Consider the following 9,486-nt stretch of genomic DNA (forward strand, 5'->3'; position numbering starts at 1 on the left):
CTCCACCCCCCAAGGGTTAAGGGTAAGCCAGCCTGGGTATCCACAGCCAGCATTTTGCCTTAAGAAACAGAATCAGCATGTAAAGAAAACAGTGACTGGAACCATCTGCCCTCCCCTAAAGCTTGAAAGAAGCTGCATGTGGACTCCCTAATCCTTCTTCTCTCCCCTCAGCCAGGAATGAATTTCATTTGTATGCAAAATTAGGGGGGCTGGGGTGAGGAGGGGAGACAGAGCAGAGAGAGGTAGGCCAGACACATCTGGACAGCTTTCTTTCGTAAATTCAGAAGACTGCAGGGAATCACTTTCTCCCCTTGACAAAGGAAATGGCCCATGGTCAGGAATTGATGACTTGCAAATCTCATGCAGGCAAAGAGGTTATTGTGCCTGGAGGTCTTTGGGGCTTATAAAAAAAAAAAAAAAAAAAAAAAAAAAAAAGGAAAAAGAAAATAATTTAAGTGGGGCAGCTGTTTATGGGACAAGAATCCCCACCACCACCACCAGTCAGCAGAGAGCAGTTCTGGGGACTTGGCATCCTTAACACAGTCCGGGGTCTCGAAGGTCTATTCCCCTCTCATCCATTCAGTTATTCAGCAGAAATATCCTAACATGTACTTAGGATTCTTTGCCACACAGTATGTTTGGTGAAATAGCCGTGAGCTTGGGTTCCTCATCTTCCTCTTTAACAGCCTCCTGGAGAAACCAGTCACATAAAAAGTAATATACAGATCATCAGTTACAAAACACTCATCCAGAAAGAAGGACAGATAGGGTGGTAAGCACTAGAAAAAACTAGTAACTCGACTCTTAACCTGACTTTGAGAAGGAGATGGTAACAAAAACTCTCTCCTTGACCAAATTTTGGTCAGGAGCAACTAAACTCTTTTTTTTTTTTTAATTTATCTTTATTATTTTTTTTAATCAGCCAATCACTATACATCACTACAGCTTGTAAAGTGGATTTACCCAACTTGAATACACTTCACACCAGTCCAATCTTCATACACAGAATGTGTATGAAGATACCATACACGTTATCACCAATAGTCATCCATTTCTGTGCCCCACGAATGTCTCGGCTCTTTGTTCTCTCCTTGATTAAGTCTCAACTGCAGACTTCAATGTCTGTCCTTCTAGCGTCAACTTGTGGAAAGAATCCTTCTAGATCAGTTTAGAAAAAATTCCCCCATCTTTGATACATGGTCACCGACACATCAAATCACATTCCTTATCCTCCACTATCCCCCATCCTTGGTATCTGGCCCACGTTGAGCAGGATTCCTGTCAGGTCAGATTAGCCAGAATCCCCCCTCAACCCTGACATTTCCTCCTAGTCATTTTCCATTCTCTGACCCCCACTCTGCTCCTTGACTATAAAAATCCTATTTTTTCTTATTAAATCCAGAATTAAGCACTGTTCTATACTGAGGTCTTTTCTCCTATTGCAATAGTTCCTGAATAAAATCTATTTTTTACTTCTTTAACTACTGTTCAGCTCTGGTTTTTCTTGAACAGTAGTGTTAAACATAGGTGCATTAAAATTTTAAAGAGTTTATTTGAGCATTCAGAGATTCATGAATTGGGCAGCACCAAACCACAGGTGGTGTAGCACTGCACTGAGGGGGGGAGTGAGGGGAATACTTTAAGTGTTCACAGACGCAAGACAAAGAAAATATTTAAAAGTTCCCGGTTAGAGGTTAGGTGGTGGCTTCTGACTGGTTAAGCTTAAGTTTCATTTTACTGTTTGCATAGCGTTGGGCTCAGCCTAATGGTCTCCCAATTAATTATTTTATCAGTGGTGTGAGACAAGGCTTTGGAGAGCAGAACAAAAAGCCAGACCCTGAAGATGTCATTATGCCCAAAAGAAAATCCTTCCAAAAAGAGTAGAAAAGCACAGCACTGTGTAAGTTAGTGGTGAAAAGAACAAGTTAGGCAACTGAGTTTGACCTAAGCTTAAGAAATGTGATAGAAAGTATTAAGAGTGTAGCCTGTAGGGATCAGCAGATCTTGTAATGGCTATGTTTCTAGACTCCCACAAGGTCGACCACAGTTCAAGTCCTGGACCTGGCAGCTTGAAACTCATGCCGGGCATATGTGCATGTATGCCAAAATCCCAAGAGGAGAATAGATTGTGGTATGGCCATCTCCTCTGGGGAGTGATTTCTTGCTTTTTGTCTCTCTGTATCTCTCTGTCTCTCCAGTCAGCACATGTGCCCTCTAGCAAAAAGCTCTCTTAAAAAAAAAAAAAAAAGAAAGAAAGAAAAAGAAAAGAATGTAGCCTGTAGAAGAAGGGAAGGGAGGGCCAGCAGACGGCACGGTGATTAAAGTGCTGTATTCCCACAGGGCCAACTGCAGTTCAAGTCCTAGACCTGGTGGCTTGAAAATGACAACAAATAAATAGATAAATAAGTAAATAAATAAATATTATTTTTAAAAAGAAGAAGAAAGCAAGGCCAAGTCTTGGGCTATATGGCATGCATGCATCAACATCAAATGTAAGTACTCTGCAATCTTTTCTGTGAAAGTATTCAAACTATAGGCAAGCATGAAGATTGACCTCAAGGGAACAAAGGGGAAGAACATAGCCTTTTATAACATTTATTTGAAATTTTCTGTTTATTTCTTTCAAAAAAATCATGTGTACTTTGTGCAGCATTCTGCTGCATAATATAATTTTAACTTTAATATTTTTAAAATGTTATTTTCCCCAACTTTTCAAGTAGGAAAAAAGCTCAGCAGATGGCTGTGTATCCTCCAGCATAAGACCATGTAGCACTAAGGGTATGTAAACCCCAATCTGGGGAGCAGTGCGTGTTGGAGATGGAAACCCAAAGTTTCAATCAAATGATGTGAAAGCTATGAAGCCTTCACTCCTGGATCTGCCCCTCTCAATCCCAGAGTGCCTTCCTCCAACAAGCATGTAAATACAGGTAGAGAATATGGTTTTCTCTTTTGCAAATGCACACAAATCTAGAACTACCAAATGAGGTCACCCATCTACTATGAAATACATCATTTGCCCTGTCTTTTGCCAGTACCACAAATGGTCAGGGAAGTCGTTTCTAATAAAGTAGCCCAGCACTTCAGTCCCTAAGGATCTCAGTCCTTGGTGGTCCTATTCCTGATCATTGTCATTTATAAACTTTCACAACAGGCCTAGGCAATATGACAAGACCAGGGGAATAATCAGAGTTTCAACTCTGTCCCCATTGTATAACCTAAACACTGTTTCCACTCAATAGTCAAGGTCAACCACACCAGCCAAATATATTATTTTTTTATTTTATTTACCTTTTGGGTCCAAGAACCCAAAGTAGCCAAGAAGCCATCATGACTTCCAATTCAGTAGAATTACTGTTTCTACTGTGGGATCATTCCCTCCTCAAGTACTTCCTAGGGTTTAGCAAACCACAGAACCACAAATCAAGAAGCAATATTTGAACATGGATCATTACATTCAGTCAGAAGAAGCACTACCCAACCTCTACCTCCTGGTTCCTAAATCTATGGTCACCAGTTCAGAATGTATACTATATCCTGAAAACAACACCCCAACATAGTATCAATTTCCCCCTGTTGACATATTTGAATCTTCAATATGACATGGCACTGTTGTTTAAAGTCACCTGGAGACTAGAGATTATGATAAACCAATAATTATCATTATAATCAGCCCACTGCTTTATCTATTACACCATACATACCAGGGTCTTAGAATTACAGAGTGAGGCTGAAAAACTGGGCATTAGTGTGTAAAGAGCCATAAAGTGAAGAAGTTAATAGAGCCCATGTGGTGTATCCATCATTTCTTGTGTTTGCATCACACCGTCTTGCTCCCCTTCGGTTCACTTGTTACTGGAGCAATGAGCCTACAGGTCTAGCCTGATGGCTGTTTGCCACCTCAGCTGCACCACCTATCTTAGACTTTCTGCCTTGGGACTTCTCTGATACTGCTATAAGATATCTATAGGAGTCCATTTGGTCAGGCACAGACAAATCTAGAAATAACAGAGAAACAACCTTCCATGGGCAACCCATAGAGGCAATGGGAAAATCCTTCCCTTTTCCATTGCTTGGGTGCTAATTCTAAAGTTATCAAAAGGTCCCAGTGGGACAAAGCCCTAATTTCTCACAGTACTGGCCAGCTTAATGATACAAATTTATATTGGTGTTCTCCTTTTCCCTGTTTTCTTCTTCCTAGACCTTCAACCATTCCATTTTCCCTTGAATCACATCCTATAATCAACAACCTGCCCATAAGCTCTTGTCTCTGGATCTCCTCTTTGGGAGAACATAATCTAAGAGAGTTACTCTAAGAAGTGAGAAGCCTGGAAATCAGACCTTTCATATGGAATTCTGAAACTATAATACCCACAGGTCAGATGGCAATAAGGAGCCTCTTGTTTGTGATTGTTCCTAGTGGGCATCTAAGACTGAGGTGGATTGGAAGGAGTTACAGAAGGGTAGGGACACTGAATGACGTCAAGGTTGTGGTAATCATAAGGATTGTCAATTTGAATAACTAGTTAATGGTTTTGGAACCAAGAAAAAAAATGACAGCTCAGTAAGTTCAACTCAGACTTTGCTATAAAACTGCCAAAGCCCCCATGGCAGCTAGGATGGCTCTTAGAAGCTTGGACACAAACCACCAGTGCTGGGAGCCACATAATTGACTGTGATTTCGATCCCCAGATTGGCCTGAAAACATGCCAGATGTACATGTATGTGCCCAGGATCTTGACGAGGTAGAGGGTTATGGAAGGGGATCGTCATATGATGAAATTCCAAGGGTGCTCCTCTCTCTCCCCAGCCCCTCTCAGTGTGTGCACACACACTCTATGTCACTAATAAAAATAAACTTAAGATAAAATAAAATTGTCAGGGCCTGCAGGTGACGTGGTGGTTAAGGGTGCTGGACTCCCACATGGTTAACCAAGGTTCAAGTCCCAGACCTGGTAACTTTCTCTCTCTCTCTCTCTCTCTCTCTCTCTCTCTCTCTCTCTCTTTCACTCTTGCTCTGTCCCTCCATGTTCAAATTAAAATAAGTAAAGAAATAGGGACCAGCAGTTGGCATAATGGCTATGTCGCTGGACTCCCACACAGCTGACTGCTGTTCGAGTCCTGGACCTGGTGGCTTAAATTCACATCGGACACGTGTGTGCATGCCCAAGATCTTGAGAGGAGAATGGAGGAGAAGGGATTGTGGTATGGCCATCCCACATGGGGGGGGGGGATTTCTCACTTTCTATCTCTCTGCATCTCTCTTTTCGGCAAACACATGCACCCTATAGCAAAAAAATAAAAAAATAAAAATTAAAAATTAAAAACTCTCCCCCAAAAAAGATAAACAAATAAATAAAAAATAATTCTTTCAAATAAATAAATAAAGTTGTTAGTTTTTCTGCCAACCTGGCAAATGTGTGAGAGTAGTGTATCCAAATGTGGCATGAACTAATTCCAAATTTCTAAGGCCCAGTGTTAGGCTGAATGTTTGTGGTATAGTTTGACTGGGTCCTCAAAAGTTCATGTGTGTGAAACTTAATGTCCAATGCAGCAGTGTTGGGAAGTGTGGCCTGCTAAGAGTTGCCTCATGTGTAAATCAATGTTGCTATCATGGGAGTGGGCTAGTTATTCCAAGAGTGAGTTGAAGGTCTGGAAGGTCTTCTTTCCAGACTTTTCACTTCTTTGAGCAACTTTCTTAGAGTAAGCTCTCTCCAAAAAGTGGCCCCTTGTGATTAGTTTTTCACATGCCTCGCTTGCTCTTCTACTATGGAATAATACAGAAAAAAGTCCTTCCTGGATGCCAAGCAGATGCTGGCAGCATGACCTTGGACTTCCTGGCCTCCAGAACCATAAACCAAAGAAAACTTTTTCTTTTATAATGTACTTAGTCTTGGATATACCATAGCAGCAGAAAATGAACCAAATCACCCTAAAATCCCTATAGTGTAATCCTAATCTGCAATGTAACGGTATGAGAAGACAGGGTCTTCAGAAAGTCATTTAGATCATTTAGAAGGGGCCCTTATGAATGGGATCGGTGCCCTTAGAAAGGAAACTGCAGAGAACTCTCTATCTCCTTTTCCACCTTGAGAGGACATGAGAAGTTGGCAGTATGCAACCAGGAAGAGAACCCTCACCAGAATCCAGCCATGCTGGCACCCTGATCTCAGACTTCAGCCTCCAGAACTGTGAAAAATAAAGGTCTATTGTTTAAGCCATTGTCTATGGTAATTTGTTACAATAGCCCAAACCTACAGTCACTTAACATGTCTCCTCTTTGGGAAGAAGGAAGAATGAGAGAGATAATTTGTCACTTTGGGGGGGGAGATACATGACATGCTCTGAAAGGTCTGCAAACAAAGGCCTCCGAGCCAGATAAAGCCATAGCCTGTTCCTGTAAGTGCTGTTAGACCACAGCCATGCCACTGGTTGACACACTGTCTATGTTGCATTTGTTGCACTATAGCAGCAGTTAGTAGTTGTAAGAGAGACCAAGTACCCAAATTATTTCCTATTTGGCACTTTACAGAAAAAGCTTGCCATCCCTGCTCTAGATCACTGGAACACACAGGAACTTGATTTTACGACATAAATAGTTCACTCTTTGTACACATGCATCTCATAAACATCTAGAGAATCTGCTATTCCCAAGTGTTAAGGACATAATATCATCCATCAGTCTAGTGGATAAGCATGATGTCCTGGAGATGATGAAGCCATCAAAATGCTATCAAGTAGATGTAAGAACAGATCTGGGGAATTTACACACCCCTGGCTCAGGACAGTAAACATATTACTGCGAGCACTATCAGAGGAAGAAAATTGCCTCTGCTGTTCTTTGTGATTGAGAATGGAGAAAAATACATTTGCCTACTCAGTAGCTACAACCCCAGTGTCAGAGGCTGTGTCATTTAGTTCCAAAAGGAAAATACATCTGAAACAGCAGTTACAACTGCAGTCCCCACCTAATTACAGTTATGGTAAGCCATTATCGTCTCAGGGACCCTTCAACCATAGCACATAAAATAATAATAATAAATGGAGATGAGCTCGAAAGTACCCTGCCTGTATCTTTTAAATCTTTGATAGTTGTGATGGTGTCTTCAACTCTTCTTGGAAATGTATTGCTTTTGGGGTTTTGTTTTGTTTTGTTTTGTTTTTAGTTTTGCATAACTGGTGAGTGCTCACAGCTTCTGTGGGATCCTCTCCACACTACAGACCCTATCCTAATTTAGGAAGCGGTGTGAGAGTTCTGTCAGTTGCCCAGAGTATCCATTCCAGTTACGTACCCAGACTGGGGTGATAGTGACAAGGAGAGTATTCCAATGTCTTTCTGTGAAAGGAACTTAGGTGAGATCTCTACTTACCTCCTGTCCTGCAAAAGTCCTCATTCCTCCCTGTCTAGTAAGGTGAACTATGGGGCCAAGGATGACATGGTGGTGGAAATGGCTGGATCCCACATGGCTGACCATGCTGTTTGGATCCCAGATTCACTGGCTTGACAGGTGTGCTAGGTATGTGCGTGTGCATGCACATGCCCCAAATCCCATGAAGATAATAGAGGAGAAGGGATTGTGGCATGGCTATCCCCCCAGGAGATAAAGATGATTTCTCACTTTCTTTCCCTCTCTCTCTCTCTTTTTTTTTTTTTTTTTTTTTTTGCTATTAAGTACATGTGCTCATCAGAAAGAGAGTCAGAGAGATAGAAAGTGAGAAATTACCCCCTCCCCCAGGGGGATGGCCACGCCGCAACCCCTTCTCCTCTCCTTGCAGGATCTTAGGCACACATGCACATGTGCCCAGCATGAGTTTAAACCACTGGGTCCGAGACTCGAACTGCAGTCGACTACATGGGAGTCCAGCGACATAGCCATTATGCCAACTGCTGGTCCCTCTCTCCCTCTCTTTTCTCTCTGTCTCCAAATAATGTTTTTGTCCTATAGTTAAAAAAAAAAAAAAAAAAAAAACTATGGTGCAGCTTTAGTTTGGAGCCAATTTCACACAGAATTCCAAAAGGTTAACCATCTTTCTTTTCTTGAGGTACACTTCCTAGATTTTCAAACCTTAGGAGATTCCTTTGTAAAAAGACTGAGAAAATATTTTCAGGGGCATCTATACAGGTATGTATATAGCGGAGTCCCTTGTCACAGTTTCCAGGTCTTCACTCCATCCCAGGCCTCAGGGATCGTAGACTGGTGCAGGATTAGACAGAAGCAGTAGACAAAATGGAGACTCAGGTGATCCCTGTTTTGCCCTCGTCTAAGTTACAATCTAGCAGGAAAGACAAAAATTACACTTGGAGGGAACCAGCAGTTAGTGTCATGGCTATGTCACTGGACTCTCACGTAGCTGACCGCGGTTCAAGTCCTGGACCCTGTGGCTTAAACTCACGCCAGGCGCGTGTGCGTGCGTGCCCAAGATCCCGAGAGGAGAATGGAGGAGAAGGGATTGCGGCGTGGCCATCCTCCCTGGGGAGTGATTTCTCACTTTCTGTCTCTCTGTCTCTCTCTGTCTGTCTGGCGAGCACACGTGCCCTATAGCAAAAACTTCTTCAAAAAAAAAAAAATTACACTTGGAAATATGTAATGTCTAATGGCATGAGGTATGAATGCAGAGTACTTTGAGAGCATAATAGGGGAATGTGTCCTGGTCCAGTCAAGAATACTTCCTTAAATCTGAAGGACAAAGAGTCAAAACATCAGGGTATAAAAAGCATGGCATCATATTTTTTAAAAAGGGCATTGGTGTGTGTAATTGAGGTATCCCTCTATTCCATTTAGAGCATATCACTTATATTCTGGAATCGATCAGGGTACAGTGGAATTGCCTCTATGCAGTATGCACATGGGTACACATGGGAAACATCCAAAAGGATATATAGTAAAATGGAATGGTGGGCATCTCTGCAAGATGGAACGTAAATGAGTTTTATTTCCTTACAACTAGTTCTCTACCTGATTATTTTCCATACTCAGAAAAGCCAGCATCATTTTTTATAATAAGAAACATGTGACTCAGTTGTTTTGTAAAAGAGAAAGTGAAGCACCAGTTTTTAATCTATTTGATCTCTTAACTCTCAATTCCAGCAGGATCTAGCTACGTAACAGTCTCTGCCTCACACCTGTGGTTATAGACTTCCAGAATAGCAATCTAAAGTCTCAGAATCAGTGAGGGGTCTCATACTTGCCCAGCACTACAGCAGTCAGGACTCCCGTTCCCAACCAAGGGTGGTAGCTCTGACACCATGCAGATTCTGAGGGCTCCATCTCTCTGGCACAGCAGGTACTGTCCGCTGCCTGGGCAGCATGAGTCCCAGGTCCTGAAGAGACCAGCTGTGGAAACCCCCATGCATCTCCAGCCTCTCCCAGAAGACTGATGCAGATTGCCTTCATTGAAACTTTCACTGACTTCAGATAGAACAAATGGTCGGACCAACAGCTTGCCTACCTTTGCATTGGGGATCATCAAAACATCTTGCACTCTTTC

The sequence above is a fragment of the Tupaia chinensis genome, unplaced genomic scaffold (assembly GCF_000334495.1).
Source record: "Tupaia chinensis unplaced genomic scaffold, TupChi_1.0 Scaffold000165_2, whole genome shotgun sequence".
NCBI classification, from domain to species: Eukaryota; Metazoa; Chordata; class Mammalia; order Scandentia; family Tupaiidae; genus Tupaia; species Tupaia belangeri.